Source organism: Carcharodon carcharias, chromosome 9 (assembly GCF_017639515.1).
Source record: "Carcharodon carcharias isolate sCarCar2 chromosome 9, sCarCar2.pri, whole genome shotgun sequence".
Taxonomy (NCBI): Eukaryota; Metazoa; Chordata; class Chondrichthyes; order Lamniformes; family Lamnidae; genus Carcharodon; species Carcharodon carcharias.
The window spans coordinates 14,824,966-14,852,821 of NC_054475.1; the positions used below are offsets into that span (position 1 = coordinate 14,824,966).

Genomic DNA, 27,856 nt, shown 5'->3' on the forward strand with positions numbered 1-27,856 from the left:
TAGTATAGCCTGATCTCTGGTTGGCTCCAGAACCTGCTGTTCCAAGAAACAATCCCGAAAACATTCAATGTACTCCTCACCTAAGCTATCTTTGCCCACTTGACTTTCCCAGTATATGTAAGTTAAAATGTCCCATGATTATCACCGTGCCTTTCTGACAAACTCCAATTATTTCTTCCTTTATGCTCCACCCTACCATGTGGTTACTGTTAGGGGGCCTGTACATGACTCCCACAAGTGACTTCTTGCCTTTACCATTTCTCATCTCTACCCAAACTGTTCCCACACCCTGGTTTCCTGAACTTAGGTCATCCCTCTCTATTGTGCTAACACCATCATTAACTCATCGGGCCACCCCTCCAGCTTTTCCCCACTTTCTGTACTGCCTACATATCCTGTACCCTTCAATATTCAGGTCCCAATCCATGTCCTCCTGTAGCCATGTTTCTGTAATGGCTATCTAATCAGCTGACATCTTTTCTCAAACATTTTATTTAAGTCCAGTGAATCTTTATTTTTAGCACAAAAAATAGCTTTTAAATAATAAGTTTGCATCCAATAATTGCCCTCTCCACATATTGCAGCACTTAACCAATTCTATCACCTCATTCATCCCTCTCAGCATTCCCATCCCATCCCTCAACCTCTCCAGCCAGGGCAATCTCGTTTTTGTCTCCCCTTAACCATCCACTGTTTATGTTCTCCACCAGGCATCCCACCCCCAATCCGTAACTACTAATCATTGGCAGCTGCATGTGCGTCACACGTTTCAGTCCTCCCTGTGCTCCCTACTTACCTCTCCATACACCAGGCATTGCCTACCAAATAAATCCACCAACTGATGCGTCCCTTAAACTCATCAATCAAAGCAGTCCGAGCAGACAATGAGAATTATTATTATAGACAGGGTTAAATGTGAAAAAAATGTACTTTGTAACTGTGACTATATGACTTTCAAAAATAAACTGGATAAATATTTGAATGGGAAAAATTTGCAGGGCTATTGTGATAGAACAGGTGAATGAGACTAATTGAATAATTCTTTCAAAGAGCCAGAACTGGTAAGATTGGCTGAATGGTCTCCAGCTGTACTCTATAATTCTGTGACTCTCAGATGCCATCAACTCATTTTACAATGTGTCTGTCTCAAACTTATGTGCAGCCAATATTGAAGAATTAACAGCTGATGGGAGATTGAAATAACCTTTAGTCCTGCTCCTAATGATCTGATAGCTGCACTTTGATGATTTCCAATTTGAGTTAAGAACCAGTCTACAGTGCAGAAATGCTGACAGGCTGACATAGGTACAGTGTCAGCTTAAAAAACTGACAGGAAGAATGTAAGAGTTACTCAGCACTGAATGTGAGGAAGGATTATCAAGGGAGATGTAAAGATAGTTATCAGGGAGTTTGAAGATTGAAGTTGTACCTGTTAATTCATCGCCCCCACACATTCTGTTCAGTCACAACCTTAGGAAATTCATCTTGAGTGATGTCAGCAGCAATCACAATTCAAATGAAAATATTCATGAAGTCAGTGCCAAGCTAAGAAGCAAACAAACCAGAGAGTGTTTGATGGGTACAGTGTAGACGAGCTTTTATCTAACACTGTGCTGTACCTGTCTTGGGAGTGTTTGATGTGGACAGCATAGAGGGAGCTTTACTCTAATTCTAACCTCGTGCTGTACCTGTCCTGGGAGTGTTTAATGGGGACAGTGTAGAGGGAGCTTTACTCTGTCTCTAGCCCCGTGCACATGTCTGATAGATTTAATACAAGAATATTGTTGCATGTGTTTCATGTGAGGGAATTCCTGAATTCTGGCTCTCAGTCTCTGCACACTTGGGCAGAATTTTTCCAAACCAATGTAAAATGACGCGCGATGATGTCGGGCGAGCGTCCCGATGTCATCGCGCACTTGTGCGTTATTTCGGTCGGCAGGAACGCACGGGAGTTGGAGCCACACCTGCCATTAAGTAAGAGGCCAGTTAAGGCCCTTAAGAACCCAACTGAAACTGATTTTACATTGCCCTTGCAATTTCACACTCGTCACACATGGGCAGGCGGGCAGCCCACAATTTGCAAAACCTCATCCATGGGTGGGATAAAAAGAAACAGCAGCATTGCCAGTGTGAGTAGTGAGAAGTTTGATGGATAGTTTGCTGCTGGTGACTTATTGGTATTTGGCAGCTTCATTTCTGTTAGCATTTCCAGGCTTCATTTCAAGACTCCTCGATGTGTCGAAGGCCCTCGCCAGCCCCCCGCACCCCCCCACCCCCGCCCCCCCGAGGATTTTGACCATGTGGACCCTTCCTGGTATCAGACAGCCTTCCGTTAACCTGGTAATGGGGATTGTGGTCTCCGCTGGAGGCACCTCCTCTGAGGAGGAAGAGAGGGGCAGCAGAGAGAGGAGGCCGGGTGTCCCAATGCAGCTTCCAGGGGAGGGACCTGTGGGAGGAGAGGCGCAGGCACAAGGGGCGCAGGGCCAGCAGGTAGTCCAAGGCAGAAGGGGCCGCAGAAGATGCCACTCTCCTGCTGCCAGGGTTTACAGGCGGTGATGCAGCTACCTCAATATGTCTGAGGAGCAATGCTGAAGGAGGCTCCACCTCTCAAGGGAAACTGTGACCTCCATTTGTCAGAGAAGCGGCCCTGAGATCAGCTCCAACTGTGCGGATGGACACCCCATGCCAGTGGCTCTGCAGGTCACAGTGGCCCTCAGCTTCTATGTCTCCGGCTCTTTCCAGGAGTCAGTGGGGGATCTGTGTGGAGTCTCCCAATCAGCTGTCCACAGCTGTGTCAAGCTGGTGATAGAAGCTCTGTTCAGCCGGGCATTGACCTTCATTCATTTCTGTACAGACGAGGTCAACCAGGCTGAGCGAGCCAGAGGCTTCACAGTGATTGCTGGGTTCCCCCATGTCCAGGATGCAGTCGACTGTACACATGTGACCATCAAGGCGCCAGTGGGTCAGCCAGGTGCCTTCATCAACAGGAAGGGCTTCCACTCCATGAACGTGCAGATAGTGTGTGATCACAGGATGCTGATTCTACAAGTCTGTGCAAGGCACCCAGGCAGCTCCCATGATGCCTACATCCTCAGACACTCCCAGGTGCCGGGGCTCTTCAGTGCTCCAGCCTGGCTTGATGGATGGCTGCTGGGTGACAGGGGCTATCCATTGAAAAGGTGGCTCATGACGCCTCTCTGCCACCTAAGAACAGAGGCAGAGCAGCGCTACAGCAGGAGCTATGCCTCCACAAGAGCGGTGAGATGCACTTCCGATGCCTGGACCCCCCCCCCCCCCCCCCCCCCCCCCCCCCCCCCCCCCACCCCCCCCCCCCCCCCCCCACCCCCCGTATAGGGGGAGCACTACAATACCCCCCAGAGTGGGTGTCACTGATAATGGTTACATGCTGCGCTCTGTACAGTCTGGCACTGGCAAGGGGGGACCCACTGAAGGAAGAGGATCTTGACACAGCTCCACAGGTCATAGAGGATGAGTCCAGTAGTGAGTCAGAAGAGGAGCAGGGTGAGGAGAACACTGAGGCCGTGGAGCCAGACCTCGGTAACCTCCAGGGAGGCAGGGACACCAGGGATGTCTTGATCCAACGCTCCTTCAGCTAAGCTAAAGGCAAAATACTGTGGATGCTGGAAATCTGAAACAAAAACAAAAAATGCTAGGAAAACTCAGCAGGCCTGACAGCATCTGTGGAGAGAAAGAGTTACAGACACAAAATGCTAACTCTGTCTTTCTCTCCACAGATGCTGTCAGACCTGCTGAGTTTTTCCAGCATTTTTTGTTTTTGCTTCTTCAGCTGGGCTGCTGAACTTCTACTTCCACCTCATGCCAGGGCTGCCGCCTCCATCCCCAATGTCTGAAATGACCTTCCCTTTGCCCCCAAGATACACTCAGTGCCTGTGCTGTAAAGAATTGAGACACTCACACCCAGCATTACATACTGGCCTACCCTGCACCTACAAAACAAACGGTGCATATTCAGGTCAATAACACAAAAGTAAATGTAAAATAATGTTGGCACTCTCAGATTATGAACAGAACAATATCAGGTGCCGATGGTCATACCATTAAAAAAAGGAAAACAAAATGGGAGAACAAAAGATCACCCGTGACCAGTCCCTCTTGTGCTTATGCTGCTTTAAACTTACGTTTACATGTGCTACGTCTAGGTGCTCTCGCCTTGCTGGCACTGGCATTGGAGACAGCCAGCTGACTCTGCTGTCTTGTTGGCCTTGATGACCTTGGCAGTTGTCCTCTGGCTCATGGAGCCTGTGCTGGCCCCATCTGGGACGGAACAGCCAGTTCCACAACTGGCCTCTCCCCAGTCGCCGCAGCCTCATCAGATGCTATGGTCACCAGCAGAGGGGTGGAGGAGCTGCTGCCCTCATCCAGAGTGCCCTGAGAGGAGCCCGCAGAGATGACAGGCAGCCCTTGCGCCAACCTGAGGTCACTGTGGACTCTCTGCTCGCCATTGACGGACGGGCACCTAGCTGGAATACTGGGTGCCTCATCCATCTCACGCAACAACATTGACCATTTGAGGTAAATGCCTGTGTGAGGGCTTGCAGCTCTGAGCGCAACCCCAACAACGCTGATTTTGTTTATGGAGCTACCTGTCCATAGAGTCGCCATTCTCTCAATGGAGGAAGCAGTGAGCTCGGCCATGAGGGTCAGCACAGTGCTGATGCTCCACATGGACTCCTCCATCACGGAGACCATGGCCACGCAGACCCTCATGGATCTCCGCCAGATCCTCCTGCACATCTCGCTGGACATTCAGCACCTGCCGCCGAATGGACAACTCCAGAGGCTCATTTTCAGCCTTCAACTCAGCATCATCCTGGTCTCCGACTGCCAGTGCCCTGGGCATTCTCTGCCTCCGCCTGCACCACAAGTGAGTGTGAAGTGTCCTCGCCAATGTACACCGAGATACCAGCCGCCAAACAATGCCTGCCGTGGTGCTGGTATCTGCGCTGGTGCCTGCTTCAGAGAGTGGGTGTGACACAGGTGCTTCTGGGGCCTGGTGGTCCTCCGGTGTCAGGGGTAGCTCCTGGAGGTCCTGATATTGGCTGCATGGTGACAGATCTAAGGGAGAACAAGGACACGTCATTAGTTAAAGTCATCACACTGTCACTGTGCATGCCAGGCACCTTGGTGAGACAATGGAGATCTGCATCATGGTGCCATTGTCTTTCAATGATCAATGTGGAATCTAGTTTTTAGGCTCCCATCAATGGTGAGACTTCACAAGAATGTTTGCACCATCTGAAACACTCAACTCGGTGCGTTGCACTCTTACCTTCGTCTGACACCCCAGACTTTCCGCGGCCAGTTGACCGAGGTACATGGTGCCTCTTGAGCTCCAAGGCCTCCTGCTCGTATCTGGAGAGGATGAGGAGGTGTGGGGGTCCTCCGCCAGTCCACAACCTCTCAATATTGTTATGGGATGTCTTCTCCTGAAAAGACACAAGAGCATTGTTTAGTCCCCTCTCTACCTGTAGCCCCATTGCAGCCTGGCCAACTCCACCTGAGGAGCACCTGGCAGGGCACATCCAAGTCGTGGCCCTCGAGCCACAAGGCGCTCAGTCCGAACGGCCAGGGCTCACCCCCTTGGCCAGCTCCTGCATCATTGATGGTTGGCACTCAGGCTCTAACACCCCTAAGCTCCACAGTTGGGGGGGGGGGGAGGGGTTGTGGCCAGCCCTTAACAATTCACCACACTGATTCATGCCAACATGATACTCACCCTTCTTGAGCACAACACGCCATTAGACCTCTTGTGGCACTGTCCCCTGGTGTGCCGCACCACATTGTGTCTGCTCACCCCGGGCTGCCACCTCCTCCCATGCCCTCTTTGTGAGGTGCAGTGGCCTCCTCTGCCCATCTCTGGGGGCAAGGGTGTCCCTCCAGGCAGCCACCTCCTCCAGGAGGATGGCGAAGAACTCGTCCGAGAAACAGGAGGCGAGTGCCCAGCTGGACTCACCCCCCCCCCGCCTGGCGTCTACATCTGTGTTAGGAATCATGTCCTTGCAGTAACTGAGGCCGGCAGTCTCCCTGGGGCTGTCTGTGCCATTTTTGAACCGCCCGCTGGATCGACATTGGACCCGATGACCAACAGGCTGCCGCCTGCCCCTTCTGGAACATTCTGCAGCCGGCGTTCACGCTCGGCAGGCCTTAAATGGCCCGCCAGCGTGAAACCGTGGTCACGGCCCACCTGTGGGCAATGGGCCGTTTCGTGGCAGCTCCCGCTCTCCCCCTCTGAGCCCGCCCGACGAGGGCAAAATTCTGCCCTTTGATTGTTTTGTTAATACCATTATAATCAATATCAATAATAGGCATTGATTTAATGATTTAATTCATTTCTTCACATCATGTTTCAGTTCCTCTGCCGTATCTCACTCCTCAGGAGCTTTTTTCTCTACTCTGACTGAGATGTAGAGGCCCATTCCAATTGTTGGCACCATCTGCTGCAGAACAAGGTAATGAACGCCACCCCCCACCCCCCCCACCCCCAACCGACACCCCCTGACCCATTCTGATAACTCCACCCACCTCATCACCCACTCTGACAACCCCCACACTCTGCTAGCCCCTCTAACAACCCCAGCCCATCTTGCCAACCACCCCCCATGTCCAGCCATCCCCTGCTGACACACGCACCCCCTCCAATCTGAAACTCACTCTGCATACTTCCCCAACCTGACACCCCCTGATACACCCCCCTCACTCTGACACCTCCCCCACAAATCTGACACCCCGCCCCCCTCCCTGACAACCCCCCCCACCCCCCAACGTTGACACCAGCTCTGGCACACCCCACTAATCTGACACCCCCCCCTCACAAGACCCCAACCTGACACCCTCTGTGACACACACAGCCCACCCTGACACCCCCCCTCACAAGACCCCACCCTGACACCCCCTCTGACCCACCCCCAATCTGGTGTCTCCGGACACACCCTACTCCCATCAGCTTTGGGCCCAGGTCTGTTGTGTATTGCTCTTGCTGCTTTATATCTTGCTTTGGATTTACATTGCTTTCATATTTCTTTAAAAAATGCTTTGCAGTGATTTTGTTTTGCCAAACTTGGTAAAGAGGTTTTCTGTCATTTAGACCTTTGCCTCTGTGAACAGCAGAATAATCTGTACCCTGAATTAGAGGCAAGGCAGCCTTTGCAAGGGTCCCTGAAGGATTGCTCATCTCAGTATCATTTCACCTTTTATTTCCACCCCACCCCACCCCACCCAAGCCTAGCTGGAGATGCTGTGAAGGGTTATTTCACACTGCGTCACTCAGCACAACCAGCCACGCGGAACATCCTCCTTCCTACACCTCCAACTTGTGGTCTTTAAGTCACATTTATTACCCAAGCCTTGAAGCCCACAGACACCATTATTCCATAGTGAAAAAGTGGCTCTTGAAAAGGAATTCATCTCACCGTGGTTTGAATGGCTTTATTGATTGCAGTGGAGTTGTTGATGGGGAAGGAGAAACATCTTTGTTTCTTTTTAAGGTTAATTCCTTGCATTCAAAGTCCCAGCTATCAGGAAGTAAGAGAATCAGTAGCATTGGTACTGATTGGCCAAGGGTGCTGGACAAAGTGAAACAGTGAACTGCTGTACTTATAGTTTTCCCAAGCATCACAGTCACATTCTTCATGCTATAAAGCTCTTGACAGGCGAGGCACTCCACACTGGACTCTGGCACAAGAGGGGAGGAGGAATTTCTTCTCTCCGAGGGTCATTAATCTTTGGAATTCTCTCCCCCAGAGAGCAGCGGAGGCTGGGTCACTGAATATGTCCAAGGCTGAGTGAGACAGAGTTTTGATCTACAAGGGAGTCACGGGTTACAGGGGGCAGGCAGGAGTGTAGAGTTGAGGCCACTTTCAGATCAGCCATGATCTTATTGAATGGTGGAGCAGGCTGGAGGGCTGAATGGCCCACTCCTGCTCTTATTTCCTAAGTTAGCTACAAAGATGATGATGATGATGATGTACACACGGTAACCAATGATTCAGCCCGTGCGTCAGCCAACCATAGAATCTTATAGTACAAAAAGAGGCTACTCATTTCATCGTATCTGTGCTGGGTCTTTGGAAGAGTATCCAATTAATCTCACTTCTCGACTCATCCCCTTCTAACCCTGCAAATGTTTTCTGTTTCAAATATTCATCCATTTCTCAGTTGAGTTCGTATTAAATCTGCTAACACCACCCTTTCAGGCAGCACGTTCCAGAGCACAACAACTCACTGTGTAACAACAATTTCACCTTGTTACTGACCCTCCTGTCAGTCAGACAGGTTATCTCTATTTCCTACATCACAACAACAATAACTGGCATTTATATAGCGCCTTAGCATAATAAAATGTTCAAAGGCACTTTACAGGAGAGTTATAAAGCAATATTTGACACTGAGCTACTTAAGATGATATTAGAGTAGATGACCAAATGCTTGGTCAAAGAGGTAGGTTTAAAGGAACATCTTAAAAAGAGGGGAGAGAGGTTGAGATGTTTAGTGAGGGAATTCCACAACTTAGGACCCAGGCTACTGAAGGCATGGCAGACAAAATCGCAAGAGACCAGAATTACTTGAGCTCAGATATCTCAGAAAGCTGCAAGGGCTGGAGGAGGTGACTGAGATAGGGAGGGATGAGGCTATGGAGGGATTTGAAAACAAGGATGTGAATTTTAAAACTGGCACATTGCTAAACAGGGAGACAGTGTAGGTCAGCAAGCACAGAAGTGATGGCTGAACATGACATGGCATGAGTTAGGGCACTGGCAGCAGAGTTTTCAGTGCCTACACTTCAAAAGTACTTTCATTCATTCTTTCATGTGATGGGAGTGTCGCTGGTAAGGCCAACATTTGTTGCCTATCCCTAACTGCCCTTGAAATGTGATAAGTTGCCTTCTTGACCAACTGTCTATCTGTTGTTGGTACACCCACAGTGCTTTTAGGAAGGGAGTTGTAGAATTTTGACCCAGCGAAAGTGAAGGAATGATGATATATTTCCAAGTCAGGATTGTGAGTGACTTGGAGGGGAACTTCCAGATGCTGGTGTTCCCATCTATCTGCTGCCCTTTTCCTTCTCGATGGTGGAGGTTATGGGCTTGGAAGATGCTGTCTAAGGAGGTTTGATGAGTTTCTGCAGTGCATTTTGTAGATGGTACACACTGCTGCCACCATTCATTGGTAGTGGAGGGAGTGAATGTTTAAGGATGGGGTGCTAATCCATCATGCTGCTTTGTCCTGGATGGTGTTGTGCTCCTTGAGTGTTAATGGAGCTACACTTATCCAGGCAAGTGGAGAGTATTCCATCACACTCCTGACTTGTGCCTTGTAAGTGGTGGACAGGCTTTGGGGAGTCAGGAGGTGAGTTACTCTGCAGAATTCCCAGCCTCTGACTTGCTTTTGGTCTAGTTCAGTTTCTGATTAATGGCAACCCCCTGAATGCTGATAATGGGAGATTCAGCAATGGTAATGCTATTGGGTGTCATGGGGAGATGGTTCGACTCTCTTGTTGGAGATGGTCATTGCCTGGCACTTAATGCAAGTGTTACTTGCCACTTGCTAGCCAAGCCTGAATGTTGGCCAGGTCTAGCTGCATGTGGACATGGACTGCTTCAGTATACTTCATTGGTCTTAAAGCAATTTGGGATGTCCAGAGGGTTCTATTTTCATTATCAAAACTTCTAGAAGCTTCTTATATTACTCAGATGAAACTTTCTCGGACATGCCTGGCTGTTACCTTATGTAAGAGTTTATTTTCTTTAATGCTAGTTGTAACTGTATGTTTGAGATAAGTCAAATGTTCCCAGGTGTGAATCCATTAACTGGATTTATTTGACAATTCCTCTTATGGTAGCTTGCAAAACTGCCAAAGTTTTGAAGTGGGTTTGGATGATGGATTTTACTTAATAATAAAAAAAATGACTTTCTCAGTCGGTTCCAAAATGGTAATAAATGCGCCAAATCAGGTGTCAAACTTGAAAATGTTCTGGGAGACCTGTCATATGCATACCCCTTCAGTAATTTCCAATTCCCTAAGCTGGGGATGATAGTGTAGTGGTTTTGTTACTTGACAGGCGATCCAGAATGCAAGTTCAAGTGCTATACTTTGAGAATTTAAGTTTAAAGCATCTGGCAATATATAAAAGTTACAGCACAGAAACAGGCCATTTGACCCAAATAGTCCATGCTCATGCACATGCTTTTAACATCTGGCTTCACATCAAAGACAAGCTATCTCGTTCAATTCTGCACAAGTTAATGTTATGTGCAAACAGCTACCATATTTGCCTATATGCCACCAGTCACTGACGTCTACAAATGTAGCCATGGACTCAAGCACTGCCTGTCTCCCTCTTGACTCTGCTTCATTCCTCTCCTCTGCACCCTTTCTCCCACCCCTCACCAAATTGGAGAGGATCTGAAGAAAGTTCCTTGACCTGAAATGTATGTTCCCCTCTCCACACATGTTGCCTGACCTAATGAGTGTTTCCAGCATTTTCTGTTTTTATTTCAGAATTCCAGCATCTGCAGTATTTTGCTTTCGTTATTATTATTGGAGAGTTTCTGTCCTGTTGATCTTCATTGTGAAAACCAGAGAAAACCTCCATTGGTTCTGAGGGGAAACCTTGTCTTGAATGAGCAGCATAGAAACAAGCCATTGAGCCCAACTTGCTCAAGTCAGTGTTTATCCTCCACATGAACCTCCTCTTACCCTAATTAACTTAACCTTATCACCATCTACAATTCCTTTCTCCCTTATGTATTCAGCTAGCTTCCCTTTAAATGTATCTATACTGTTCACCTCAAACAGTCCCTCCACATTCTCACCACTCTCTGGGTAAAGGCATTTCTCCTGAATTCCCTATTGAATTTCTTGGTGACTATCTTACATTTTGACCCTCCTAGTTCTGGTCTCACCCACAAGAGAATAAACCCTCTTTACTTATGCTCTATCAAATATGTTCATGATTTTAAAAACATCTTTCAGGTCACCCTTAACCTTTTGTTTTTGAGGGAAATGAACCCCGGCCTGTTCAGTATTTCCTGATAGTTATAACCTTTCAGTTCTGACATTATCGGGAATTGGTAAGCAACTAGTACCAATAAAAATGACCATCCAATATAAATTCAATGTAACAAACCTGACTATTTATTAGCTAAAACTATAATGGTTGATCAGTTGTTGTAAAATCTCTGCTAGTAACTAAGGTCCTGTGGTGAAAGGAAGCGTGTATCCTTACCTGGCCTACAGATTAATCTAGTTACGGATATGGTAACATAGTAATTATGTTACTGGACTAGTAATCTGATTCATTGCTCAAATCCCACCAAGGCAGTCGTGGATCTTAAACTCAGCTAATTAAATAAATCTGAAATGAAAAATCAGTAATGGTGATCCATGAAACTACCAAGTTATTTTAAAGAAACCACCAGGTTCACTGAAATTCCTAAGGGAAGGAAATCTGCTATTTTTACTCAGTCTGTTCTTAAACTCAGGACCCACAGCCATGTGGTCGACTCTTGACAACCCTCTGAAATGGCCTAGTAGACTATTCAGTTATCAACAAGTTGGATCAGCATGACCTTCTCAGGGGCAAGTTGGGATGGGTAATAAATGCTGGCCTTGCCACCCCCCTTCCCAACCCCTTTCCACACTTTTCCCGTGGATGAATAAAAAGTTACAATTGCTAGGACAATATGTTGCCCACATCTTGAGAACAAATAAAATGAAAATGATGGGGCGCAATTATTGTGGAGAAGCTTGGGGGTGTGGGGGGTGGTGTTTGTCCTAGAGAAGTGAATATTATGAGGGGATTGGATAGAGGTGTTTAAAATCACAAGGGGTCCAGACAGGCTAGATAGGGATAAATTGTTTCCATTGTTAGAAGGGTTGAGAGCCAGAGGACAGCAATTTAAGGTGATTGGCAAAAAAAAAGCAACAGCAACATGAGGAAAGTGTTTTTAATGCAGTGAGTGGTTAGGATCTGGAAAGCACTGCCTGAGAGTGTGGCGGAGACAGGTTCAATCAATGCTTTCAAAAGAGAATTGGATATTTATCTGCAGAGAAAATGTTTGTGGGGCAGTGGGAAAAGTGGGACTAGGTGAGGTGCTCTTGCAGAGAGCTGACATAAACACAATGGTCTCCTTCTGCGCTGTAGACATTTCATAATCCTATAATCTGGTCTCTGGTAATTTGTAGCAGATTGTGGCACCAGTGTTTTGCACAATGATCTCCTGCCGGCTCATGGTTTGTTTGCTTGTTGCTGACTTCCTATCTCTACTGAGAGAGAAATGGTTCAGAGAACTACAGGCCATGCCCAGGTCTGCTAACTCAGGTTGAAAGAAATTAAGGAACAAAACATAGTGACCTAGATCTTCCAGTCTCAGAGTTGCCGGAATTCAGCAATTCAGCTGAAACTCAACTCAAGATGAATTGCTTGGAAAGATTGAACTTCTGATGGGCAATTCCCCCATTTCCCAGGACCCTCTGCAAAAGTCTTCGACTCTGAGTTAGATTCAGAGACTTTGGATGGTTACCTGAATAGTTACCCGGGAAATGATAGACAGGAAAATCCTAGTCTAACTCCTGGGTAACTCCCAATCACTCACACTGATCCCCTGACTCCTCCCTCAACTCCCTGACTGATGTCTGACCCTCCCAACCCCCGACAATCTCCATGGCCCCCATCTGAACCCCCAACAACCAGCTCCCTAAACCCTTGACAGCCCCGCCCCGTGACCAGACCTGACTAGCCCCCACTGACTGATGCCATTTGACCTGATCTGACTACCCCCGACCCACGCACCCATCTACCACCCTATCCACCTACCATACTACCCAAATGCCACCATAAACACCTGCCACCCTACTACCCTATCCACCTGTCACCTTTCCACCTGCCACTCTACCCACCTACCACCCTACCACCTGGCTACCTGCCACTCTACCCAATTACCCACTTACCTCATCCACCTTTGCACTCTACCCATTCACTGATTGCTCCACTCACCCATTCACTAACATTTACAGTTGACATCTAAACTTACCTTAAGGCAAATAATGCTCTAAAAGGAGGGTGTGTCCAGCCGAGTCCCCAGTGCTATGGCACTCTGACAGAGCTCTTGGACAGACTCGTCGCTCCGCATTTCTGAAGAAGCTGGTCTTGGAAGACCTAGCCAGAAGTGCGGAGCAGAGTCAGGGTGGGCAAAAGTTGGAATGGAACAGCATTGGGACAATGATCGCCAGTCCTCAGAAGATCCAGGCCATTATTATTTTCATGCCCCTGTGACTTTTCTTCTGGGCTATTCCTCACAGCAGTAACCGGACGATTAATCTTTAATTCCGAGAGACTCCAGGGGAAACCTGGAGAGTTGGCAACCTTACTCGACCTCAGCGAAGAAGTTACTGACAACAATTGGTTTTGTGGGATCACAAAAACACTAGGGGTTTTAGGTTATGTTCAATGTGAATTTAAAAGGCTGAGCTGTTCAATTGGTGAGGCAGGAGCTAACTGAACATATATTGATTTTACTATCTGGCTGAAGTTTAACAGAGCATAGAGGTTAGTAATCAGGGAGCAGGAGCAGCCTAAAGGTCTGACAGGCTCTTGTAATTTAAAGAAAGAAAGACCTTGCATTTGTATAGCACCTTTCAAGACATCACCAGCATTTAATTGAGGGGAGACAGAAGTGTACTGGAAATGTTGCTGGACTAGTAATCCAGAAGCCCAGGCTAATACTCTAGGGATGTGGGTTTAAATCCCATGTGGCAGGTGGAATTTGAATTCAGTTAATACGTCTGGAATTGAAAGCTAGTCTCAGTAATGGTGACAACGAAACTATTGTTTATTGTTGTAAAAATCCATCTGGTTCACTCATGACCATTAGGGAAGGAAATCTGCCTTCCTACTTGGTATTGCTTTGACTCTTAACTGCCCTCTGAAGTGGTTGAACAAGCCACTCAGTTCAAGGGCAATTAAGAGTGTGGTGCCCACATCCATGAATGAATAAAGAAGAAGGAAATTAAGTAGTTCCAAACTATAGTCCTATAGGTAACATGGTAGATAATTTGTATGCAAATAGCAATGTGATAATCATAGAATCATTACAGCATCCAAGGAGTCCATTTGACTCATCTTGCCTGTGTCCACTCTGTGCAAGGACAACTCAAATGGTCCCACTCACCCACTCTTTCCCCCTAGCCCTGCAATTTCTTCCTCTTCACATAATTATCCAATTCTCTTTTAAAAGCTATGATGGAACCTGCCTCCACCACACTCAGTGCCTCCCAGATCCTAACCACTCACGGCATAAAACAGATTTTCCTCATGCCAACATTGGCTCTATAGCCATTCACCTTAAATTGGTGCCGGCTGGCTCTCGGCCCTCCCATGAAGGGGAACAGTTTCTCATTTTGTGTGTTATTGATTAAGAGAGAACTCCCCTGCTCTTCTTCAAATATTGCATGTGGAATCTTAAAGTCTACCCGAGAGGGCAAATGAGGCCTAAATTAAACTTCTCATCTGAAAGACAACACCTCTGACAGTGCAGCATTCCCTCAGTGCTGCATTGGGACTGTCAGCATAGCTTGTTAGCTCAAATCTCTGGAGTGGGACTTGAACTACGACATTCTGATTCAGAGGCGAGAGTAAGATTAGACCAGGTGGGATGTTTCAAAGCTATGAGCAAAGTGGAATATATGTTATATAATATAAAATAATAACAAAAAATGTTGGAAAAGCTCAGCAAGTCTGGCAGCATCTGTGGAGATAATGTTTTGAGTCCAATATGACTCTTCTTTGGAACTGAAGAGAGGCAGAAATGTGATGGGTTTTATGTTGCTGAAATTGGGGGAGGGTCAGGTAGAACAAAAGGAAAGGTCTGGGATAGGGTAGACGGTGGAAGAGATTAAATAAAAAGTATGTCATGGAACAAAAGGCAAAGGGAATGGCAATGGTTGTAGTAAAGGAACAAAGCATGTGTCTGGAGTAAGTGTTAATGGCAGAATAAAGGACAGCTCTGTCTGAAAGCAAAAACATGAAAACAAGATATAGACTGGCACTTGGCAAAAAAAGAGAATCAAATGGAGAGAGAGTTCATGGTCTGAAAATGTTGAACTCAATGTTGAGTCCAAAAGGCTGTAAAGTGCCTAATTGGAAGATAAGGTGCTGTTCCTCCAGTTTGCGTTGAGCTTTACTGGAACATTGTAGCAGGCCAATGACGGACATGTGGACATGAGAGCAAGACGGTGAGTTGAAATGGCAAGCGACAGGAAGACCATTGTCATCCTTTTGGACTGAGCAGAGGTATTCTGCTAAGTGGTCATCCAGTTCCCGTTTGGTCTCCCCTGTGCATTATATTAGGTGGCTCATGTGGATTGAGGGAAAGGTTGTCACAAATTGCCTGTTTGCGTGCTGTTTCATGCTGTGATACTCATGGCAATTACTTTATTGGACAACTTGCATTCAGACCCCATATCTTAAAATGTGTTTCCTGGTTTCCTGTAGGAATAGGTAGAAAAACAGTCGCTGTTTCATCCTTCATTGCCTCTGATCAGGAACCAGGAGGGAAACATGAGCGGATTAGATGTTTCGGTATTTATGCTTTTTAAGCCTTCCATCCATCCTGATGGGATTCCCAAGATCACTACAACCTTTGCTTCTACCACCAGTGTTAATTGCAGCCTGCCTGATGCAGTTCTCGCTTTGAAAGGTCCACGGAAATTGAGATTGGAATCGTCTCCACTAATACCCTCGCTACAATTATTCCTTCGTCATCAGCTCAGTGTCTGAAGTTGTACATATATATTAAACCTATCTCCCTTGAACAGGAAATTAAGTTACAATGAAATTCAGATCCTTTCTAGAGATAATGATTGTGTAAAAACTGTCAAGTTCTGCCCCACTCTGTCTCACTGAGACCATTAGTTTTTAACTGGTTGAAAGTGATATAGCATGGCTTCGATGACATGTCATAAATCATAACGCAGATTTTTTTACACAAAGGTCGAATTCCTTAAATAAATTTATATTTGAAGAACATGCTGAGCATATCACAGAAAGATTGCTTTTTAACCAGAGAGCATTACAGCCTTTGACACTAATTTTTAAATGTAGAATTTCTTTTACAGAGAAGCTGGAAGATGTGAATGGTCCTGTGAAGATGTTTGATAACTAATGGGCAGGTTCAAGAGTCAAGGAATCAATTTCTAAAAAAATATTAAAGCAGAACGGAAGACCTTTATAAAGTGCCCTTCACATCCTCAAAATATCCCAAAGCACAACAATTAAATGTAGTCACTATTGTTACAAAGTCAAATTGCAGCCAATTTATGCACCGCAAGCTCCCACAAACAGCAATGAGATGCTAGATGGCTTTTTTTAGTGATGTTAATTGAGGGATAAAAATTGGCCAGGATTCTGGGGAGGAACTCACCTGCTCAGCTTCGAATATTGCATTGTAACCTTTTATATCCACCTGAGAGGGCAGGCAGGGCCTCAGTTTAACACAACACCTGAAAGATGGTGTCACATTCTTCTTCTGTTCAACATAAATCTATGAATCATAGACAAGGATTGGTGAAACAATTATGTGGGTTCTTTATTTGAAGGGAAGACGATATGCAGATAGGTTTAACTGGGCGGCTCAGCATAGTACATCTGATCCCTACCCTAATGCTTGTCAACTGACTGCTAGTCGTGGGACTAATACGTCACATCCTGTTGAAGTACCCCAGTGCCACATACAGTGTTAAAAGCTGAGCATTTTCTGGGTGCCTGTATGGGGCTGTACCATTCGCATTGCTCACTAGTCTTGCCTGATTTGGCTATTATGCCAGTGGTGGGTGAATTACGCATAGCCTATGGACTCTGTCTACCCATTAGTATGGCTTCATACTCGTATCTGCTTTGCAGTAGGTCTTCCATGCTGTAACCTTTGGGTTAGTCCAAGAGGTCTTTTTGGAATGCTTCCACTGTGCCAGATGCTATTACAAGCTTGATTATTCTGTTGGCTAGCTCTGCTGTCGTGAATTCACATTCACACTCCTTGTCTCTGCGTCTACTTATGAATTGATCAATGGTCTCTGTTGGTTGTTGTCTGAAGGACATGAGTTCCAGATGGTATATTCTGAAGCTGGGCTTCACTTATAATTGTCCTTCGACTATTGACTGTAGATTTTTTCAGATGTTTGTCAGACAGCTTCTTCAGTCTGTGGAGCCTTCATTGCTTACAGCAATTTTAATTTTAATGGCTTGTTTATCTGATTCAGAAATATTGAGGTTCCGAAAACACAGCTTGATGCACGCCGGAACAGAATAAACTCAGCTAGGAGATCCGTTGCTTTCCAATTGTGTGTTGGAAATTTTGTGGTCACCTTTTACCTTTTTGCAGGATTTTTAATGCTATCTGGAGCTTTTAACAGCTATGCAAGTTCCCTCCAGTTTTTTTTTAGTTAATTTAGCCCTAAGTTGCAATACCTTTAGTGGCCAGTGTCTTAGCTGGTCCTAGGTTATTGCTTGATTGCAATGGTGGTGCTGTTTAGCACAATCTGAATTTTTTTGCCAGTTTAACTCTAAGCTCTGCCCACAAAGCAGTTATTTTGGTGGGAAAATGCCTGCAGACTTCAAAAATGAAAGTAAACAGTTAAAAAAGATTTTTTTTTACTAGCTTCTTCTTGCTGTTACTGGATATATTCTTCTCTCCAAAATCAGCAACAATGGACTCTCTCCTCTCTGTAAGTTTTGCTTACAGTGAGGCTCCCAGACTTTGCTATCTAATTTCTGCTCCTACTTAACTTTTGCAGCAGTTAGGTTTTTACTCATTAAACTCTCCCAGATTTGAACAATCTTATTGGGACCCATTACCTGCTGGCTGAAGCAGGGTATGATCCCAGAATGAAGGTACAGTGTGTGTAGAATCCCTACAGAACTGCAAAATCCTTACACCATGGTGAGACTTAAATGCTGTTTCACTTTCACGCCAGTTGTTTTCTTCTGCTGTCTGTGAAGGATTGAGGTTTGTATTTTGCTTAGTCAAATCTCCCTAAATCATGCTGCCACCATGATATGTTCTTCTGTTTGATGTTAGCCAGACCAATCATACATGAGGATTGCTAAAACATTAATGTGGGTTCTTTATTTGAAGATGAGGCTATAACTAGGAGGCTAAGTATAGTACATCTGATCTTTACCCTTTTCCTCGTCAACTGACTGCAAGTCATGGGATTAATAGGCCACATCGTGCAGTGATATATAATGATTGACAGTAGCTTAAGATATTCCTCCTTAAATGTATATGCACATCATATCACAACAGATGGTACATCCGACAGTACAGCACTCCCTCAGTACTGCACTGGGAGCGTTGGCCTGGATTTTGTACTCAAGCCTCTGGTGCCTGACTTGAATCCACAACTTTCTGACTTGAAGGTGGGAGTGCTACAAACTGAGAGGAACGTAAAGAAAAAGACAGTTGTGAGTGACAGTAAAATGTAAAACCACTGATTTATTCTATACGCTCCTGTGTTTAAGTCCCAACTTTAGCCTGCTACCCTGCAGTGTCAGTAACTCCAGTCTGGCTATTGCTTGCTGGCTAGTTATTGTATCTATTCTATAGCTCAGCAATTAAAATACAGGATCTGAAGCAATACTCTGTGTCTAGAGTTGTAACAGCTCATTTGACCCTACAGTTTGAACCCTGCATATGTGATACAAAAGGCAAGTCAACAGAGTTCAACTTGGGGAGGATGTCAATGTCACAGAAACAGGGCACGTTGTCGTGCTGACATTCCACCAGCTCAGGCTGCTCTTCCCAAAAGTGATAATAATACTTGCAAGGCATGCTGGATGCATCTAGGGCAGATCAGCAGATCACTACCCAGTACCAGGTTAATACCTTGGGCTAATTCTCAGCCTGGAATCTGCTGGTTTGTTCGGTGAGATTGCCAAAGACGCTCAAGTTACAAAGTGAGTCTATGTTTGCAAGTGCTGCTATTTTCATGGAAGTGCAGGTGACCTCTGAGGCTCCTCGCCAGGACGGATGTCCCCCATGTACGGGCATCCCTGAAACCAATCCCCAATGAACTCTCAAGATGTACTTACCAGTGAAGCCTTCACCCCTTTGTGAACTTCCTGCCTCATAGTGAACTGATACCTCTGTGAATTGACCCCATGTGATAAAGCACTAAGGCAGACAGCACTCACCATTATTTCTGTACAGATTGGGCAGCAATTTTCAGAGTGGAACTATGCAGTTAAATGTGAAAACCCAGATGTCTCTGTCTGAGATCTCACCATTCGGCTGACAATGGAAATGTATTGAATGGCACGAGAGCCCTGAATGGATGCCTGAGATGTGGCTAAACTCACCACAGAAAACTGCATCATTTCAGTTTAAATACCTTTCTTAATGGCATAGTAAGTCTTAATTACTGTCAAATAACCTCTCTGGAAACTAAAAAACTAACTTTTAAAAGTGTGGAATCTCATTCCTTCTGAGTTTAATTATTGTTAGAGATTTCAAAAAATGTTTGAATAAAGTTTTGAATTAAAAAATGGTAATGATCAGGAACCTGCTATGAAGGTGCTGCAAGTGGTGACAATGAATGATTTTAAAAGGAAATGGGATGGGCATTTGAAGTAAATAAACCTGCAGGGTTACAGGGCTAGAGCGGTGGAATGGGACTGACTGGATAGCTCGACAGAGAGCAAGCATGGACTCAATGGGCTGAATGGCTTCCTTTTGAACTGTAATGACTATATGACTGATTTTACATTGAATTTAATATTCTAGCTGACACTTCCTGGTTTGAACTCTGCACCCTTTATTAACCATTCTTCAATATGATTGGTTAAGGAGATATACAATTGGTTTATCTGTTCACACAGGTCCCATTTACCCTATAGCGGGTGCTATGCTGTTTGGATGCCCCATTAACAGCAACTTATCGAAAGGGTAATTTGAACGTGATTACGAAAGTGGAGGCAAAAATCAAATTCATTATTCAGGATGTGGGTGTTGTTGAAAGGCTGCCATTTATTCACCACCTCTTATTGCCCTTGAGAAGGTGGTTCTTCTTGAAACACTGCAGTCCGCATGGTGATGAAACCGCCTGTTGGGGATGGGTTTCAGGATTTTGACCCAGCGATGATGAAGGAACAGTGATATACGCCAGAATATTGTGTGACTCGAAGGGGAATCGCTGTTTGTTGTTCCCTGGTACCTGCTGCCCTCGCCCTACTGGATGGTGGAGGTTGTGGGCTTCAGGAAGCCATTTGGGGTGGGGGGTGGGCGTGCGCAGTTAAATGCTGAGATGGTGGTAACTATGCAGTGAGGAACTAGGTGGACCAGTAGACTCTCGAAGCTGCAGCCTTGTTTGCATTTGATACTAATCAGCTCACTGTGATGCACGTTGAATCTCAGAGATCATCGTACGACTGACTAGTAACCTAAGAGCCACTCTCCTGAGATCAGAGAAAGGGTTAAAACCCACAGAGAGCAGCAGAGTAACAGGAAGAAGCTCTGCTGACTGGTAACCAAATGGTTAAAGACTGGATAACATTTACAGCCCATAAACTCTGATTATTAATTAATGATTTTAATGATCATTACTATGACTGAACTGACAATTAGACACATTATGCAATTAAAGGTTTTTTGGCCTCTTTTAACACTGGGCTCAGTCGACAAGTTAATTAGTGGAAAGTTCCAATATTAATCATACCATTCTCTTTGAAATGCTAAAATGCCATTTTATCCCAGCTTAGACATGACTGGCTATACTGTCAGATTCTGCTGAATATAAACATGCTGCATAAATGTAAGAAACAGCAAAAGTCAAGGGAAGGATTGGTGAAAATCCCACCCCTTGCAGATTCAAACTCATAGGGCTGGATTTTACCACCCCCCCTCCCCCCATGTCCCACCATCCCCAGTCAGTCGTGCTGTCGATTGGGGTGGGAGGGGCACGTCAAATATGCTGGGTGACCAGCCCACCACCTTCCCACTCACCACGACCGTTCCCTATAACATGGTAGTTGGGCAGGCGACAAAATTGTCAGCCTGCCTGTCCTTTAAAAAAAATACCTAATGAGCAGCTGAGATTGTTAACAAGCCAATTGGCCAGGACATTACACTGCCTATGCCATAATACAGTTGGCGTAGGCAGGTGGGCGGGAGTCAGAAGGCCGTTTTTAAAACTACTTTGTGAAAAAGGCAGGAAGGAATGGTGGTGGTGTTGCAGGGGGTGGTGGGGTGATACGGGGGGCATGTCATTCAAGGGGTGCCCTGTGCGCATTGGGGGGTACCCTGTTACAAGCCCGTGAGGAGGGGTGAAATGACTCGCCTATTCTCCCACTCCAGGTTTGACCATAACAGGGTTTTTAGTGAATTTAGAGAGCAAGTGCTTCGCCAATTCTGTGATAGTCCCACTACTTACGCTTTTTGGTTGTAAAGAATTAGTCAGACTGGTTTTCTTAGGTTAAACAAAGAACAAGTTAAGTTCATTGAAACTACCACCGGAACTAAAAATATCTAGGCAAATCGCAACCACCATTCTTAAGTCGCACGCATGCGTCTGGGCCCACACACACGCACACAAACAAACAAACACACATAAACAAACACACACTAAACAGAAGAGGTTACGGTTAGCAGTTCCTTGGCTGAACCCAATGCAATGGCCAATAAATGCTGGCTCAGCCAGCGAAGCCCACATCCTGTAAATGAATTAAAAAAATGCTAATGTTTGGGCCATTTTGTTCAGTTGTCTCCCTGGGTGTAATTGTATGGAGCAGATTTCTATGATTTTCTCAAAAGGTCTTGGTTTGCAGTAGATTTCTCTCCTCAGGATGGTTACTTTGCAAGCCGAGCTGCATTTCCAAGAGGGACAGACAGAGAGGGCACATGGTTTCAACAGTCCGTGTTTAGTATTGCATTATCTTTTGTTCTCTCTCTCTTGCTTGATAAGCAGTCCTTAAAGTACCTTGCTGGCTGTGTATTCTAGAGAAATTCTATTAGTTCATGTCTGCTGCAATTATTGTTTCAGAGTATTTTGATGTCTCATCTCAGAAACATTTGAGAAGTCTCAGGCTGGTGTGAAGTGACAGGTATTTCACTCCCCCCCCAGGGGATTGAGTCTGCTTTTTCTCATCCCACTTGGTGAAATGTGAGATTGTGTGTATTGTAGAGTTTTGTCATTGTCTCCAGAGGGTTTCAGTTTTTAAAAACCAAGCAGAAAAAGAAAAAAAATAGAAATTATATCTTTAAAAGCACATCCTCATAGCACCCCAACAAGATGTTACCCCCACCCTTTGTTCCTTCTCATCTGGTCTCCAAAACACACCCACCCAACCGTCTTTCTGCCTTCTCTAGGCTCCCCAAACCCTTTCCATCCAAACTCCTGAACTTACCTGGGTCCAGATGCCATGTCAGTCTTCACCCCCAGGCATAATTGCAGTCCCAGCCGTGTCCACCACTCAGTTCTGGCTGCTGGGTTTGCTAGAACTGCCAACCACAATTCTTGAGGGCAGAGCATTTACCATTGAGGGACTGAAGTCTAACCCTCACTCCCTCAAAGCTGCCCGAGCCATGTTCTGGCTGCAGAACAGTCTTCTTGAGCATTGGTTGGTGTGGCACCAATATTTTTTATTGGGTGGGGGGGGGCAGTGGTGGTGGTGTTGGGGTGTGGGTAAGGGGTGAGCTGTGTACTACCACCAACCACCCCCCCCCCCCCCCCCCCCCCCCCCCACGCCCCCCACCAAACCCCATCCTACAATCATACAGCATAGAAGCAGGCCATCAAGCCCACTGGGTCCAGACAGGGTCTTTTAAAGAGTGACCTAATTAGCTCCACTCCCCTTGCTCTTCCACTATTTATCCAATTCCCTTTTGAAAGTTACCATTGAAATAGCTTCCACAACCCTTTCAGTCATGTCAAAACACAACAAGTCACTCTGTAAAAAATTCTCCTCCTCTATCCTTTGGTTCTTTTGCCAATTATATTAAACCCGTGTCTTCTGTGAGCAATTTTGGGCCCCGTATCTCAGGAAGGATGTGCTGGGCCTGGAGAGGGTCCAGAGCAGATTCACGAGAACATTCCCAGGAATGAAAGGCTTAACATATGAGGAACAGTTGAGGATTCTGGGTCTATACTCAATGGAGTTTAGAAGGATGAGGGGGGATCTGATTGAAACTTACAGAATACTGAAAGGCCTGGATAGAGTGGACGTGGGGAAGATGTTTCCATTAGTAGGAGAGACTAGGACCCGAGGGCACAGCCTCAGAGCAAAGGGAAGACCTTTTAGAACAGAGATGAGGAGAAACTTCTTTAGCCAGAGAGTGGTGAATCTATGGAATTCATTGCCACAGAAGGCTGTGGAGGCCAGGTCATTGAGTGTATTTAAGACCGAGATAGATAAGTTCTTGATTGGTAAGGGGATCAAAGATTACGAGAAGAAGGCGGGAGGATGGGGTTGAGAAATGTATCAGCCATGATTGAATGGCGGAGCAGACTCGATGGGCCGAATGGCCTAATTTCTGCTCCGATGTCTTATGGTCTTATGGCTTACGGTCTTCTGGTCGCACCCCACTCCCCCTCCATCAGTTAGGAACAATTTAGCTTTATCTACTCTACCACAACCTCACATAATTAAATCTCCTCCTAAGCTTCTCTGCTCTAAGCAGAACAATTCCAGTTTCTTTACTCCTTCAGACTGACTCAGTTGGTAGCACTCCTGTTTCAGATCTTCCTCCATATCTTGAACATCTAAGATGACTGTAGGACTGAGAGAGTGCTGCATTGGCAGAAGAACATGTTTTGGATGTTAAACTAAGTTTCCACCAGGCAGCCCTAGTGGATGTAAAAAAGATTTCAGATCTTATTCAAAGGTCAGTGTCCTGGACAACACTAATCCTTCAACTAATAGCTGAACTGCAGCCCCCATTAACTGTAGTGTTAATTGTGTGTCAGCGGATAGCGCACTAAACTGAGTTCGGAGGTTATGAGTTTGTTATGTTCCTTCTCTGATGGGTCACTTTGCTCAGCGAACATGGTTGCATGCCTATCTACTGGTGAGTGAGTTGATGAACAAGATAATGCAGATGCAGAGACCAATGTAAGATGAAGCACATGCTGTTTATTCGCACAAGTAACTGAGCATTAAGGCAATGTGTGCTTCTCCAACAGACCCTATTCTAAAATACTGATTAACATTGTAGCCCGCGTTACACAGCAATTGGATAATACAATGGTAAAGTGGTCAATCTGCTCACGTTCTCCTAAAGGTACATTGCACCTCAGATTACCACATCCCTCCCCCTTTATTCGAAAGTAAATTTACAATCTTTACAATATATCAACTATTTATGTAGATAATCTTATTACAAATTCAGTATTTCTGGAGGCTTCTTCAAATGTGTTGAAAGTTGTAGCTCTATAACTTCGGATGGTTTATCCGAGGCCTCCCACTCAGCAGTCATCTGTCCCCTAGGCTGTCCAGTAGGTACCTATAAGTTCGTTTATTCGACTCTCTAAGGTTCAACGTATCCTACAGACTCTTCCAAACTGAGTCGAGTTCCTTCCTGGCGTATCCTTTCTTGTAGATCTGTTTCCCTTTTCCTGAGGTGATCTACCTGTCCCCTAATTATCCGAACTTTGACCGATATGTGATTGGAAAGGGGTTCTGTCACAGCACTAACTTCATCTGATAACCATTTGAGCACATCTCCAAAGTTCTTTGCAAAAACTGTGTCTCCAACAGTGAAGTTTCTTTCAAGACTGTGGTAATCGTGTCCATTTTTCTGGGCCTCCTGACTTCTCTATATCCTCCCCCTTAAATTCGGCCTTATGAGACTCAAATGCGTCCTGCGACATCTCTTCACCAATAACCCTGTGGGGGCAATACTGATGTTCATGTGTGGAGTAGTCCTATAGCTGAGTAATAAGCGTGATAATCTAGTTGCAATAAAGCCTCCAACCAGTTTTTTAATTCCAGATTTGTAGGTCTGGACTGCCCTCTCAGCTAAACCATTGGATTCAGGGTGGTATGGCGTGGTTTTAACATGTGTTATGCTTTTGAGACTTGTAAATCTTTGGACTTGCCCACTGGGGAATGCTGTTCCATTATCAGACACTATTATTTCTGGTAACCCGTGTATCATAAAACTCTGATGCAATCTGCCTATGTTAGCGGCAGATGTGGGTGATCTCACCTCGTACACATCCATCCACTTCGAGTGAGCATCTACGATCAGGAGGAACATTGTGCCCAACAAAGGCCCCACATAATCAATGTGGAAGCAGACCCAGGGCCTTCCTGGCCATTCCCAGGGATGCAATGGAGCTAAAGGGGGCAATTTCTGTATTTGCTGACACTGTATGCAGTTCTTGACTAAGTTTTTGATTTCTGTGTCCATCCCTGGCCACTATAAGTAGCTGCGCACAAGCATTTTCTTCTAGAGATGCCGGGATGAGCACTATGTAATTTGGTCACTAATGATTTTCTTCCTCTCAGAGGCACAATGACTCTCACTTCCCTCAGCAAGATGCCATCCTGGCAGGTGAGCTCATATCTCCTATTAAAATAGGGCTTCATTTCATCAGGCTTTGGTTCGTTAGACCATCCCTGTGAGACTTGTTCCCGTACATGAGTGAAAACTGGATCGTGGTCTGTCCACTCTCTTATTTGTTTGGCATGTACTGGTGATGAATCCAGAAAGTTTAATAACAAGACAAGTTCTTGGGGAATTGGGACGTTCACTTTGCTGTCCTTTAGAGGTAATCAGCTCAGGGCATCAACATTTGCGATCTGGCTAACTGGCCGGTGGATAAACATATATTTGTAAGCAGCTAGAACCAGTGCCCACCTTTGGATGCATGCAGAGGCAATTGGAGGTATTGCCTTATCTACCCCGAACAAGCCTAGTAGTGGCTTGTGGTCGGATACAATGGTAAAGTGGCAACCATAGGCACATTGGTGGAGCTTCTTAATGCCACATATAATTGGTAAACCTTCCTTCTCTATTTGTGAGTATCTTCGTTCTGCAACACTGAGTGTCCTTGAGACATAACCAATGGGCCATTCGGAGCCATCTGCCATCCAGTGGGAGAACACTGCCCCTACTCCATAAGGGGATGCATCGCAGGTTAAAATGAATTCCTTCTTTGGCTCGAAATGTACCAACAGGGTTGATGAATGTAGCAGTTGCTTTACTGTCATTAAAGCCTCTTGTTGTGGAGCTTGCCAGGGCAAACCATATAATGGAGCCAGTACCGTTGACAAATTTGGGAGCAAACGGCCATAATAGTTAATCATTCCCAAGAAGGACTTGAGTTCTGTCGTGTTTTTCGAGGCTGGTGCCTCACAAATAGCTCTCACCTTTTCTTCTGCTGGGTGATGGCCCTGCGAGTTGACCCTATGACCCGGGTAAATCACTTCTTTTCCTTGGAAGATATATTTTTCTCTTTTCAAGTGTACTCCTGCTTGTGAGAAACGCCTCAATACCTCCTCCAGGTTAGCCAGGTGTTCTTCAGCAGTTAAAGTCCTGTTACTAGAACATCATCGAGATAAATCACCTCATGGGGCAAACCTTGGAGCAAGTTTTCCATTGTCCATTGGAAAATGGCACAAGCCGATGAGACTCCGAAGGGTAACTGGGTTTATTGGTATAACCCCCAATGTGTGTTGATAGTCACAAACTCCCGAGAGGCCTTTTCTAGTTCGACTTGCCAGTAAGTGTGGCTCATGTCGAGCTTCGTATATGTGGTTCCCCCGGCCAGCTTGGAGTACAATTCACCAATTTTCAGTATAGGGTACCTGTCAAGTCTGGCCACTTTGTTAACGGTCAACTTGTGGTCCCCGCATATCCGCACAGTCTGGTCAGGCTTTAATACTGGAACTATGGCTGCTGCCCATTGGGAAAATTGTACAGGTTGTAAGACTCCCAACCTTCCCACCCTGTCTAATTCAACATCAACTATGGGGATTTTAGCTTGCAGCCCCTGAATCTTCCCAAGCTCCTCCCTGAAAACAGAAGTATATTTCTGTAATAATTATTGCAAATCCTTCATTCTGAGTTGAAAAATCTCAGTCCACTTCTAACTTTATTTCCTTAAGCCAGTTCCGACTAAGTACACTTGGATCCACTATCAGGGGTAAATTAATAGACTAATTTTCATACTGTGCTGGGACATTGCATATACCTCTTACTCGTATGTCTTCTCCAGTATACATCTTTAACTTAGCATCTGAATTATCCAGACTTAATGGATGGTCTCCCCTATTCAGATATTTGAACATATGTTCCCTTATAGCTGTCGTGGATGCCCCTGTATCCACCTCCATTCGGATGGGTTTCCTGTTGACTTTCACTGTCACGTAGGTTGGCTCTGTTTTACCCATTTTTAAGTTGTGTAGTGAGAAAATATCTGACTCTGTTTCTCCTGGTTCCTCTATCATGTGGATTTCAAGATTTCTACCTTTCTGCTTAAAATTTTGTCTTAATCTGTCTTTACAATATTGCATAATGTGCCCATTATGATAGCAGTAGAAACAATGGATTCTTTTAAATTGTCATTGGCTTGCAGGCTGCCTGGTGCTATTTCTGCCATTATTATTATGGGTTTTCTCTGTTAAACCATTGCTTTTTGCTGGTCTGTTAATGGTGGCTGTTTCCCACCTCTCCACGGACCCCAGCGCTTCTGCGCCATTTCTAACCGGTGCCTCCCTCCTGATGTGAAGGACTGCGCCATTTTGTGCTCCCTTGATTGCTTCTGAACCCTGACTGTGTCTCCATTGTGAGCACCAACTCCAGCACCTTGCTGAAGTCTAAA

The 27,856-nt window shown here is 45.6% G+C and overlaps 1 pseudogene; it reads right to left on the bottom strand.

Moving 5' to 3' along the window:
• Positions 1-6,031: 6,031 nt before the first annotated feature.
• Positions 6,032-27,775, bottom strand: LOC121282372 (annotated as a pseudogene).
• Positions 27,776-27,856: the final 81 nt, after the last annotated feature.